The sequence below is a fragment of the Spermophilus citellus genome (genome assembly GCF_964194105.1).
Source record: "Spermophilus citellus genome assembly, chromosome: 14".
In the NCBI taxonomy this organism is placed as follows: Eukaryota; Metazoa; Chordata; class Mammalia; order Rodentia; family Sciuridae; genus Spermophilus; species Spermophilus citellus.
Genome location: NC_138194.1, coordinates 2,859,053 through 2,873,131, shown reverse-complemented (window position 1 = coordinate 2,873,131; position 14,079 = coordinate 2,859,053). Strand labels below are relative to the sequence as shown.

At 41.6% G+C, this 14,079-nt stretch overlaps 1 long non-coding RNA gene across 1 annotated transcript; it reads left to right on the top strand.

The window, feature by feature from the left end:
- The first annotated feature begins 1,421 nt into the window (after nucleotides 1–1,421).
- On the top strand, nucleotides 1,422–13,815 carry LOC308633335. The gene is made up of 5 exons (XR_014018759.1): nucleotides 1,422–1,598; nucleotides 7,947–8,073; nucleotides 8,532–8,600; nucleotides 9,427–9,491; nucleotides 13,741–13,815. It is a non-coding gene; the product is annotated as an uncharacterized lncRNA (long non-coding RNA).
- Nucleotides 13,816–14,079: the final 264 nt, after the last annotated feature.

Sequence of the window (14,079 nt, the reverse complement as noted above, 5' to 3'; positions counted from 1 at the left end):
TGTGAGTCTTCCTTCCTTCCGCCACGCACAGTGTGAGTAGAGGCACTGAGTGTAGGGTAGCCCTCGCTGTCCCCCCAGGATGTGGTGGAGCCCTCCTGTCCCCCAGGACATGGTGGAGCCCTCCTGTCCCCCTGGGATGCGGCGGAGCCCTCGGTGTCCCCCCAGGATGTGGTAGAGCCCTCAATGTGCCCCCAGGACATGGTGGAGCCCTCCTGTCCCCCTGGACGCGGTGGAGCCCTCCTGTCCCCCTGGGACGCGGTGGAGCCCTCCTGTCCCCCTGGGACGCGGTGGAGCCCTCCTGTCCCCCTGGGACGCGGTGGAGCCCTCCTGTCCCCCTGGGACGCGGTGGAGCCCTCCTGTCCCCCTGGGACGCGGTGGAGCCCTCCTGTCCCTCCGGGATGTGGTGGAGCCCTCCTGTCCCCCCGGGATGCGGCGGAGCCCTCGCTGTCCCCCCAGGATGTGGTGGAGCCCTCCTGTCCCCCAGGACGTGGTGGAGCCCTCCTGTCCCCCTGGGATGCGGCAGAGCCCTCGCTGTCCCCCCGGGATGTGGTAGAGCCCTCAATGTGCCCCCAGGACGTGGTGGAGCCCTCCTGTCCCCCTGGGACGCGGTGGAGCCCTCCTGTCCCCCTGGGACGCGGTGGAGCCCTCCTGTCCCCCTGGGACGTGGTGGAACCCTCCTGTCCCTCCGGGACGTGGTGGAGCCCTCCTGTCCCTCCAGGACGTGGTGGAGCCCTCCTGTCCCTCCAGGACGTGGTGGAGCCCTCGCTGTCCCCCTGGGATGCGGCGGAGCCCTCGCTGTCCCCCCGGGACGTGGTAGAGCCCTCGCTGTTCCCCCGGGACGTGGTAGAGCCCTCATTGTGCCCCCGGGATGTGGCATGAGCCATCAGGAGCCCTCGATGTCGTCGTGAAGAAGTCCCTCCTGGGTCCCTCAGCCCTGGAAGCCCTCCTGGTGAGACTGACGTTCACATGGGAGAGGGCCGGGTTCCTCTTGCTGCGTGTGGTGCTTCACTGACTCGGGTCCCTTCACGTCCTCATGGGCAGCATGTCCCTTCTTCTTTGGGACTTGGCAGCATGCCGCGTAAATGGCACTTTTCCTCTGCCCGTTATCCTGTCAGTGGACTCCTGGGTCGTCTACGTCCTGGCTGTCGTGATGCTGTGCCGTGGACACGGGAGTTGGGCGTCTCCTCAAGATGCCGTTCCTTCTCCTCAGGTGCGTGGCTGGCGGGGGACCCTGGCTCCGGTGAGGACCCTCCATGCTGGGTTCCACCTTCCCTCCTGCGGGGCGCAGGCCCCCCTTTTCTGCCACACCTGCTGGCAGCACCCTGATGGTGCGTGCGTATTCTGACCAATCCTGTGGCTGGCGGGACCGCAGTTCCCGCCTCTGGGTGGCGTGCGCGTGCATCAAGCACGCACGCTCAGCACGCACGCTGCGGAAGCGCGCACGCAGGCCCAGCCCTCGTCGCCGCCGCCATTTTAGCTCCTGGTTCCGGCCACGCGGTGTGGACCGCTCGGCTTGAAGAGTGCGAAGATGTCCACGCGGCACCGGTTGGACCTGGGGGAGGATTACCCCTCCGGCAAGAAGCGTGCGGGACCGATGGGTAAGCCAGGCCTGGGGCGCGAGGCAGCGGTTCGGGCTTTGTTGGGGTCCGGGCGGGGAGCGGGCCACGACCGGCGTGGACGAGCAGGTCGCGGAGCCCGAGCCTTTGTTTTCTTTGGGGCTCCGTTCAGCGGCGGTCCGGGCGGAGCGGCGCCGGTTCGGCCCGGCAAGGGCGCCGCGGATGTTGGCGGGGCCGGGTCGGGAGGTGGAGAGGCCTGTGGCGGCCACCAGGGCGCCGCCTCCGCCAGGCCCAGCCTGCCAGAGCCACTTTGGACGGAGCGGAGCGGAGCGCGGCCCTCGTGGCTTCGGTTCCCGACTGAGGCCTGGCGAGGGTGGGGGAGAGCGCGGCGAGCCCAAGGGCACCGGGTTCCGGGACGAGGGCCGGGAGAGGGCCTGGGAAGGGGACGGCGCCGGGCCGCGAGGGCGGGGAGCGCGTGGGTTCTCGTGTGGGCTGCGGCGGGGGTGGCGGGAGTTGAGCGCGGAGTCCGGGGCCAGGGGGAGCGGAGGCCTGCGGGAGGAAGGCACCGGAAGGCTGCCTGGTGGGCCGGGGGCCGCGTCCCGGAGCCTAGGGGCGCAGCGTGGCGGGAGAGCGCTTCCTCCGTCCATTCAAACACTTGCGTCTGCCGCCCACTCTCCCGCCATCTCCTTTATTTCCTGCTTTGGTGAGGACGGTGCTAGGGCTAGGAGTTGGCAGGCATACTTTCCCCCCCTAAGTTTTTATTTGAAGGAGCTTTTGAAATACGGAGACTTATTCAAGAAGTGGTTTTCATGCTCATGGCAAAATATCGCCATGTGGAGGTTGAGAAATACAAGATTCATAGGGTTCCGGATTCCTTTTCCTTAGCCATTCTCTAAAGGTACCGAGGAATTTAGCAATTAACTTGAGGAATTGTATCACAGTCATTTTCTGGTCCAGTCAGTGTGTGTTTTCACTCTTGAAGAGCAGAATTCTCTGGGTAATAGGCAAAAAGAAAAACCTCAAACAAAAGTTCGAATGTCCAAATACCTGTCTAGCTTACAAACTGAACTAGGAAAATTTTAAGTTGTGTTTTGGGTGACAATCTTGAGGAATTTAACCTTTATAAGAAAAAAAATTGAAATATTAGTTTGTTTTAAAAATTATTTAGTCATATATACTCACTATAGACAATTTGGAAAAATAGAAAAGCATAAAAGTGTATAAGAAAAACAACTCTCCAAAATTGTAACCCTAGAGATAAAGACTGTTAGTATAATACTGATTACACTTGCTTGCTCTGAATGTACTTTTAAAGACTGAGGTCTGCAGACTTTAATTCCACATGGTGGAATTGTGTTATGAACATTTCTTATAGTTTAAGACATAGCTTCTTACTCTGCAGAAGTGTCATAATTCATTCAGTCTTTTATAGTTGGATGTGTAGGTATATATGCTTATCTTTAATATCTGAAAAAATTGTTTATGAAACTTTTCATACTATTTTTGGAATAAAATTAGCATGGAAATTCTGTTATTTGGAAGTTTCAAATATACTCATCTGTAAAACAATCATGCTAACAGCTTTTCCAAAAAAAAGTTCTTTGCCAATATTTTTAGTTTCTTCAAAGGATAATGTTCTTTTGTTTTTTTCTCTCTCTTCTGCTTGAGTCAGTTTTAATAACATATATTTTCTAGAATTAGACCCTACCCATCTCATCCTATTTCTCAATTCATTGACAAGAGAATTGTATTTGGTATTCTTTTGAAAATGTATTCTGTATCTTGTTTGTATTTTTTCTCATTCCTACTGTTTTGTTCTTTTATTTTCTTAATTGTTCTAGCCAGATAGTTATCTAAATCCTTTTTAAAGAGCCATCTTTTAATTTTCTTACTGTTTTGCTTTTTTTCCCCTGTTAATTGCTACATTTAATTTCTTCCTTTATCGTGTCTTATTTATTTTTTTTTTTTGCAAATTTTCTTTCTTAATATTTATTTTTTAGTTTACCTAAAAACTAAAAAATAAATATTAAATAAAAAGTTTTAGGTGGACACAATGTCTTTATTTTTCATTTTTATGTGGTGCTGAGGAACAAACCCAGGGCCTTGCTAGGCAAGCGCTCTACCACTGAGCCACAACTCCAGTCCAGGTTTTGTAAATTTTGAGCACTTTATTTCCTTAGTAATAAAACTTATTTGAATGTCTGAATACAAATTTTCTTTGCCCTATGAGTTTTTTCTTTTCTTTTTTTTTCTTTTTTTTTTTGTATTGGGGATTGAACTCTGGGGCATTTGGCCCCTGAGCCACATCCCCAACCCTATTTCGTATTTTATTTAGAGGCAGAGTCTCACTGTGTTACTTAGAACTTTGCTTTTGCAGAGGCTGCTTTGGACTTGCTATCTGCCTGCCTCAGCCTCCTTAGCCACTGGGATTACAGGCATGTGCCACCATGCATGGCTTTCACTGATTTTTTTTTAGTATGGTTTTATTATAGATATGGCTTATACAGCTGATTTTTTTTTTTACCTAATCTGCCTATATAGTTATAGTGGGTATATTTGGTTTTTATGTTTTCTGTGTCAGTATTTTTTAATATATTTTGTTGTTAATATTTTGCTAAACTTGTTTTCTGCTTTTTATTATGTTGATTGTTCTTTTCTATAAAATCTTAGTAATATTGCTTTTGATACCAGGTCCTAGTACTGTAACTTTTTTAAAAAATATTATTTTTTAGAAGTAGTTGAACACAATACCTTTATTTTATTTATTTATGTTTTATATGTGGTGCTGAGGATTGAACCCAGGGCCTTGCATGTGCTAGAGTAGCATTCTCCGCTGAGCCACAACCCCAGCCCAGTACTGTGACTTTGATATTAGTAAGATTAGTGTTAATCTTGAATGTTTAATAGCATTATTTCAATTTCTCTATTACCAGAATAAAGAGGGACATAATTTAAATGACTTTTATTTAAAATGGAGGTTTTCTTGAATTCTTTTTCTCCTTCTATCTAAACATCAAGTTGTTGGTAAGATGACTAGAATTATCATCATTAAATCACTTCTTTCAAAATTTTTTTTTGTCATTGCATTTTAGTGTGTAACCAAACAGGTAATTATTTATATTTGTCTCTATTTAAATTTTTTTTTTCATCATTTACCAGCAGTTCTGTGTAGCCATTTCCCAGGCCCAGTTAGAAGGGTGCCCTGGGCCACTATAGTCAGCAGAGCCATAGAAGTTTGAGGCCCTCCTGCCTGCAGTCCCTTTCATACTCCCGTGGGTATGTGTGATTTCCCTTCCCCTCAGGACGGAGAGACTGCCACTTTAGCCCACATGTCCTTTTTTGTGTGGCATTTGAGTTGGTGTAGGGTGTGAGGGACAATGGAGCTTGGAGAAGGCCATGGCCTGCCCCGTTAAGCAAGGAACCTTTATCCCTAGTGACCTTATGACTGCTTGTGGCCAAACCAAATTCCTAATGTCTTCAGGTGACACAAAGCTCTGTGGCCTCATTCTTGGCACCATTTACTGAGCGTAGGACTTCTTCATTCAGCATCATGCCTGTGAGATCTCTAAGCTGGTATTGCTGGCCTTACTGTTCCAGTCAGGGTGACGTCCATCCTGCTAGTCATGGCACTCATGGGTTTGTCCACATCCTTTCTATGGCACAGCCTTCTGATGTGCACCAGCAGTAGGTGCATGGACATCTTTGTCATCTTGCCCACTGTTTGGGATCATTGCTAGATCTGGATAGTCTTTTCATATTCCTTAACCCAACTTGGATGTGTGCTTGTTCTTTTTTTTCGATAATGCCAAAACTGACAAGTCCTGTGAAGGCTCTGAGACTTTATCCTGCTTGGGAGCTGACAGCCTGCCAGGTTTGTGGATGTTGGCTGGAGATTTGAGATTTCTGGGTCAGAGACAGAGGGCTTTGTCATGCACAGCACAGTAAGGGCAAAAATTTCCTGAGGAGGTTCCTCTTACCCTGAGCCCCACAGCTAGGTAGAGGCTGCCTGCCCCACTGTGGGCATGGGTCACAGCTGAGGAGACCCAGGCTTGGGGAGCCCACAGCATTCATTATGGGCTGCAAGCAAGCCTGTCTGACCTGTGATTGGAGGTCACGTCTCTATTGTCCTGGACAGTAAACAGGTCTGTCCTCTGCTTCAGAGGGCACAGTCCAGATGGAAGGCTGAGTGCTATTATACTCATCCTAAGAAGGCAGTCCAGAATAAGACTGTCTCTGCCTCTGTCAGGTGTCGAGACTGAGGAGAGGTGCCTCCGGACTGAGGGGTGTGTTTGAAGAAAATAAGTGGAATTGCTAACAAATATTTCTTACCTGACAGCCAGAGAAGTTTGTAAGTCTTATTGTGATTGGCTTCCCAAAATTTATTATCATGATGCTTATACTTATGTTATTATAATTATTTAACATAATTGTAATTTTTAAAACTTTTTTATTTGTTTTATTAGTTATACATGACAGTACAATGACTTTGATATATCATACATTTGAATCAGATGGGATATAATTTCTCATTTTTCTGAGTGTACAGGTTGCAGAATCATATTGGTCATGCAGTCATCTATATACACACAGTAATAATAATGTCTATTTCATTCTACTATCTTTCCTATCCCCCCTCCCCTCCCCTCCCCTCCCATCACTTCTCTCTACCTAATTTTATAATTTTTTTGAATATTAAGTTTCAGACAGGTCCTAGGAGCCCTACTGTATTATAATCCAACAATATTAAACTGTTTAGCTCAGATATCCTGATTCTTAAAACCCACGAGTTACATGTTTTGGGAACCCTGCTGGTTATCTCACATATTTCTGGGGACAGGCTGGAGGCAGAAAAGGTAGCTGGGAGGGCATGACACACACTGCCAAAGTCCTCCTCTCTCCTTACCTGTTTTGTGTATAGGCACCAGAATGTTTAATGTGTATCCACTGTTGATTAGAAGAGAGGGTGGGAGGAAAAGAGGGTGAAAGGTGATGGTGTGTTTTGGTGTATGAAGTTGTGAAGTGGAGATTTAAAAGCTTCTCCAGTAAAGAAATACTGTGGCTGGCCGTTATGTTTGGCTGTAGCAGTTTATGACTTTTTCAGTTTCTTCTCAGGTGAACAATAGCTGCTTGGTGTTAGAGTTCATGTATTAAAATGCAGACCTGGTTGGTCCTGGCTCTCCAGCCTTCCTTAATGTGTGCGCTTCAGGTGAGCTGGCGTTCACATCCCATGTAGTGTTTCAAGTCTGCCAAGGGCAACCCTGTGGCAAGGCTATGACACTGTTGAGGGTTTGGCAAGAGAAAGCCACTCGTCTCAGGTTCTCACGCAGGCCTTGGACTAAGTCTCCATGGCTTTAAGACATTTCCTCTCTATATTGAATTTGTGTAACTAGGGTTACTGTGATTTAAGTGCATCCTATTTCTGCGATTGAGATAATAGAAAAGAATATTTAGGACAAAATTGAAATGAATGTATGTTTTAGGTCTTTATTTAACTTATAATATGGAGTGAAGGATAACATGATTTATTGAGAAACACATATATACTTATAATTTTGTTGTGTTAGATGTTATAGGTATAAAACAATAATATACATCTTTAAGTTTAGGTACAGAAACAATTATTTGGTGACTTTGCAGGAGTATAAAGAAGTTTCTGTGTTTGTCTTGTTTTCAAGTTTAAAAGTCTGGCCTCTGGTTTGGTCCCTAGGTCAGAATTTATTTTACATTTGAAAATGTACGTAATGATTATTATATTCCAGCCTTGTGAATTAACACAAATTCTATCAAATATGAGAAGGGAAGTATGTGCAGTTGCCATAGTACCCTTGGAGTTTGTGGTGTTGGATTGCAGCAAGTAGTTCTGCAGCTGCACGCTAGAGGGCTCCGGAGGTCACCAGCTGCTGTGTGGGTTCTTGCCTTGGGAGTTGGTGCACCATGCTCCCACCAAGCTGTGTTCCCCAGACTGGCCCTCTGCTGCAACAACTGCCTTGGAGCCCCTTGACTAGAATCATAGGCAGAAATTCATAAATTATTTTCTTTGTGAAAAGTGTTAGGAAAGTAATTATTCAAAATGGTTCCATAAAGTGTTTTCATAATTTTTTTTGTAGTTTACTCCAAGCTTGATAGTATTTACTATAATTTTGAAAACTCAGTCTATTCATTATAAACTAAGCATTTTATATTAAATTTTTGATAAATAAAAATTTAAATAAATTTAGATGTAATAAACATTATGTAAATTAACAAGGTAAATTTCATAAATATATAAATAAATCTAATAAAGTATTTCCTTTCCTCCCAAAGGATTATATAGGCTTTTATATGGACTGAAGCCTAATTGTTCATGAAATGAAATGAAATATTAAAATCATCTCTCTTACACATTTTCAGGGAATACGAGCCCGCATCTTGGAAACTCTGGTCATGCTGCTGCTGCTGGCATTACTGATTCTTGGGATAGTGTGGGTGGCTTCAGCACTGATTGACAACGATGCTGCAAGCATGGAATCTTTATATGGTGCGGATTTACTTGTATTAATCAGTTTCTATAATGGAGACCATAGTTTGGGATATAATTACATATGACTTTAATAACATTTTAAATAATTCTTTATATAGTTCACCCTTGATGTTGATTTACAGAATTAAGAAGACTTTATATGTATTTAAGAAATGAATGTACATTTGTTTTATGAGTAAGAAGCCTTTTATTTTTAATTAATTGGTTTCTGTTCTTAAAATTTTAGAGAGGCTCTTTTTTTTTCCTTCCTCCAAACAGGTTTTGCAAAAGGGTTATTTTCTATCCTTCTATTTTATATTTTTTTATTCATACAATTTAGAAATTATATGGTTTAGTACACTCAAATAAGCAATTACAGTGTTTATTATACTTTAAATATAGTCAGCCTATATTAAGATAAAACATCTTAATGTGCAGTATTTTGAACTTATTAAAGTTATTTACATTTTTTATAGACCTCTGGGAGTTCTACCTACCCTATTTATATTCCTGTATATCATTGATGGGATGTTTGTTACTTCTCTGTAAGTATTTTTCTGACCTGATATTGATAGGAGAGTAGTTGTTTTGTATTCTGGGAAATTATGAGAAAGCTTCCTGATGAGATTCCTTAACAACTTGGAGAATTTTTAATTATTCAAGATAAATTCGATAAACTGAAATCTTGAAATAATAATATGCTTTTTTTATTCTCTGAGGAAAGCCTTTCTGCTAGGTTGGAAAAAGAAAGAGAGAGGGACACCCCCCGACATACATTCTTATACTCTGTCTTGCTCGCTTCCTGTTCACATGTTCAGTACCCCACCCCAACCCATTCAGAGCACCAGAGTCTATTTTTAAATGGAAATGGTAGGTTAATATGTGATGAATTTGTGATTTTTTATTTCAAAACTTGTTTTGTTTTACTTGAGGCATCACATCCTATCTTAGGGATTAGTTGTTAAATGTATTTCAAAGGACTTAAGACTATAGTTGTCACTATTAAATATTCTTTTCAGGTTCTCACTTCCACCAGTACATGAAATTTAATCTGTTCTTTGCTTGGTTTTATACAATTTATTTTAAACAAAAGTACTTATTGTCATCCCACTGTTAGAATCTTAAGTGTCCTGAACCTTCTCTCGCCTTAACTACCTTTCATCAGATGTCATGCTGCCCTCCCCTCACACTGCTCCTCTAGCCTCTTCATGGATGAAATGCAAGAACCTTCTGACAGAGAACTGGGAGAATCTGTTGGAGTCAAGAATTTACTTAAAACAATGCTGTTTGAGTTGTTTTAGTTTTCTGTGCTTTATCTTTCTGAGCTCTAAAGTATATATCTCTCTGTTGGTGGTCTTCCCATTTCTGCAGTGTGTACACCAGTTGGCCTTTCCCACATGTTCACAGTAATGGGCCAGTTGCTAGTGAAGCCAGCAGTAAGTATTCTATTATAAATTATTTGACTTATTAATTAAATATATTTACATTTGAACTTCTTTTAGATTGTGAATTAGCCTTTAGAAATAGAGTATTTTTGTAGGTTTATTACTTAAATTTTACATTTTTTAAAATCTTTTTTTATGTTTAGAAACCATATTTGTTTTTGCTTTAAAAGTACTAATTATAGGCACTTTGGTAAAAATTTGGCTAGGCAATTTTAAGAGAAAATTTTGCAGATATTTACAGATATTCATTGCTTTATATCAAACAATTCTATTGTTTGAAAATTAACTGCATGTTTTGATTTACAAAGCAGAATGCTTTTGAAAATTTGCACATTATATATTATAATTGAATTATACTTTGCTTATTCTTTTATTTATTTCTTTTTGGTGGTACTGGGGATTCAGTCCAGAGGCACTCTACCACTGAACTACATTCCCCAGAGATTTTTATTTTGAGAGAGCGTATCTCCAAGTTGCTGAGGCTGGCATCTAACCTGTGTTCCTCCTGCCTCAACCTCCCATGTTGCAGGGATTGCCCAGCTCTCTATATTCATTGAAAAATGATTTTCAATAGCAGAAAGATCAGTAGAGTACAGAGGAGGGAGCAGGAGGAGGGAGGAGGGGAGGGAAAGGAGAAGTACTGGAGATTGAATTAGAACAAATTATATTTCATGCTTTTATAATTATATCAAAATGAACCCTAATGCTATTTATAATTAAAAAGAACCAATACAAAATTGGAAAAAAATAAAATATGTGACTCAAAAGACAATAAATAAATGTCTTAAGGCCCTTAAAAATGATTTTGAATTGATAGTAATTCTGATGACCTGTTCTTAAGTTTCTTCTATCTTTAACTATTTTGTCAGATATTTAATAATGAGAAAATAGTTTCTTGGTTGTAATTAGGAATTTGCCACTTAAGTTATTTTCACTGGATCGTCATTGCTGACAGATTCAACTCTAACCCCTTCATGCTCTTGGGTTTTCCTAGCCCATTCTGATTGACCTCTCCTACCCCTCTGCAGTCTTTCTCTAGCTCCCGCAGGGCTCTGTGCAGCTCCCCTCCAGTCATGCCTTTGTCCCTCTTACCTACTCCAGCATCAGCCGCAGGCTCTGCACCTCGTGTTTCTGCTCTAGGCCGAGAATCAAACTCCTTCCTCTGCACTTCTCACATTCACCTTTTTAACTGACTAATACTACATTATTTTATTTATGGGTTTATCACCCCTATCACGGTGATTCATTAAAGGAAAACCCTGAGAAAATGTTGTAGTAGATAATCATTTAGTAAATGCTTATTTAATTTTGAAAATTATAATCTCATCATATCTTCTTTAAAAAATAAAGTCTAACTTTATATTTGCTCCATAAATGTATGCACACCCACAGCACACATGCTGTCAAATCTTAGAGAGGCTTTGTGACATTCTATTCCTATAGTTTCTCCCTGCTTCCTATAGAAATAGGCCGAAGGTCCTCTGGTGTTCTGAAGTTCTGCTAATGCTCTTCTGGGTGCTCTGGACCACCCCTGCCACTCTGACCTCACCTCTAAATGTCTGATTCTAATGAGAAGACATTGGAAATAGCCTTTAGCACCTCAAATGCTATCCAGTACCTCATGGAGCTGCAAGCTCAGCATGTAGAACCAAACTCCTTATTTGTCTCCCCTCCTCAGGCTAATTTGTCTCCCAAACCCGTCTCTTATTAATGACCTCCTCAAAGCCATATTTATATTTGCCTCTTTCTTACTCCTAGCACATAATAACAGTGGTTGGTTATACAACCTGTAGTGATAAGCACTGTATCGGACACAAAATTTCAGTGTCTCCTGATGATTAAACCATGAGTTAGGTGGTATTATAAATGAGAAACCCATGAGTTAGGTGGTGGTATTTTATGGCTGAACAAACTTCAGTTCAGGGAGATGGCATGTCCTAGGTCACAGAACTGTGATGGAGTAGGTTTGAACCCAGAGGCTGGCTTCAGAGTCCATTTTGGAGCACTGTTCCTCCTTGAGCTCCAGAGTCACATTGCTGCTTTCCTGCAGAGTGGACCTCTCCTCCTCTGTGTTTCTTGTGTGGTTTTCTTTGTTGAAAGGCCTATCTTCCTCTTGTCAGTTCAGGTCACTGGGTGATGTGCTCCAGCCATCAGCCACACTGGCCAAGACTTTCTTCTCCCTAACTGGCAGTAATCTTTCTTTCTCCAACCTTTCAGAACATTTTATTTAAGCCTCGCTTTTGACATTGATTTTAATCCTATAATTACTTTTTTAATTCATTTGACCTCTTCTACCATTTGAGGTCAAAGACTATGTCTAACCCATATTTTTAAGCCCTCATTAGTACATAGTAGAGCAAAGGCTTTGAAGGCAGAGAGCATTTCTTGGGAAGCCATTGTTTTTTTGGAGTATAAAATGGTGATGGTGGGAGTGTTTTTATGGTTTTGTAGAAATCAAGGGTATGATGCTCATGGGCACTTGACATATGAACCTCTGTCCTGCTAATGCTGTCACTCATTCAGCACCTGTGATGGTACGTAACATTCAGTAATTTGCAAGTAAAACAAGCAGAAGTGGTCAGTTCTAATCGAAACAGTAGAAACTGATGAAACGCTTTGATAGGAGAGAGCCTTCCTGTCATGATCCATACAGGTATACCCCTGTCCACTTGTGTAGGCACCTCTGATTTGTTATCCAACTGGTTCTGTCAGAGGGCCACTCTGTTGCTCCCTTAGGACCATCACACTTTCTGGCATGTGCCACTTGTCTCAGGTTAAGTATTGTCTCCCTGGATAGGCCTCACTGTTGGTTATCTGGAGAAGACTTCCTCCCCTTCTTCCCATTCCTTATCCCTCATAGGACAGTCATTCATTGTCATTATTTATTTATTCATCATTAATTGATCCTAATTATTTATTTGTTGCCCCCTTCAGGTTTAGGCTTCCTGGGGGAAGAAATGGTATGTCCACCCACTGATTAGCTTAGTTCTAGGACCATAAGTACTTATTGAAAGACTGGGGATTTTTGGATTGCTTTACATAAATATAACATAAACTATTAAAATTCCAGGTGTGATAGGGATTGAGTGATTTAGGAATATCATATTAGGCAGCTGAAAGGGCACACAGTTTCCACTATTGCACTTTGTTCACCAACCCCTCATGATTGAGTAAGTAGTTTTGAGTTTGAATGATAGAGAACATTGATACCAGCTCTGGGTTTCTTTCATGTTTTCCCCTTTCATAGAAGGATGGTTATGTTAGCAAAGGCAGAACTGGAAGCATTAGGTTTTATCAGTTTTTAAGACAGTGCAGGTAATATGCCATACAATCAGTAATTGATGAGTGAGGTTCTTTTCTTACTATTGTATGGCTTCATAGTGAGTAAAAACACCCATTTCTCTAGGGTTCTGTCTGTTGGATGATTTGTTTTGGTCTCAAAATTTTTAAAAGATTATAATTATTAACATTGTATAGATTAACAGGATCAGTATATTTCTATATATGCACATATTGGCAATGGTCATGTCCAAATGAGATGATAAAAAATATTGACTTTATTTTCATATTTTTTCTACATTTTTTTGGTATATTATAGTTGTACATAATGGTGGAATTTGTTACATATTCATACTTGCGATGTACACAATATAAAAACATAATTTGCTAATATTATTCCCCATACTAAGTCAGATGATTTTGATATCATCAGTGTTCAATATTCATGGAGTGTTTTTAATGTATAGACATGACATAAATGGAAGGTTCTGCATGTTACTGATGTAGTTTATACACTCCTTGAACTAGAAATTCTGTCAGTAAATATAAATGGGAGGACAAGTGTTGGACTAGATGATCATTCCTTCCGGCTTTAAAATAACAGCTTTGGCATGAAGACATATTTGCTATATTTAGCTTTTTGACTTTAAAATTCATACATTTGTTTGCCATCGAGAAAACTGCAGATGTTTTTAGTTTAACAATATCCAATTTATATGAATGTAGATTTTGTGAGAATAAAGTTTTGATGTGTTTATTTATACACTAAATTGTAGAAAATAAATACAACGTCTATAAAACATGCTTAATTTATAAATAAAATAGTTTGGACATTTTATTTTGGGTTCTTAGTTATTTGAGTGAATATATTATCTGAAATAATAGACCAAGTAGCTTAAATAGTCAATAAACAAGAACTTTGTAATGTTATATAATTGAATAATTTTGTCTTTAAATTTAGATTCTTGAAGACCTGGATGAGCAAATTTGTATTATTACCCTAGAAGAAGAAGCACTCCAGAGATGGCTAAATGGTACATGTATATTACATATTTAGACCAGTGTAACAACTGTTTAATTAAAAAATAACAGATAATTAAAGGAAAGAAATGCAAACCTCTTATAGGCTTCAGAGTAACAAAGGGACTTCCAGGTGAAGGGGATCTGCCAAGAGTTGGATGTAGATACATTGTGATGAGCACAGCTGGCCTCTAGAGAAAGTGGCCACTGGGGGGCCAGCAGCCTTCTACCACCAGCTCTTCAGGTGATTTGCAAGTGCAGAGGTGGTTTGGTCTGTATG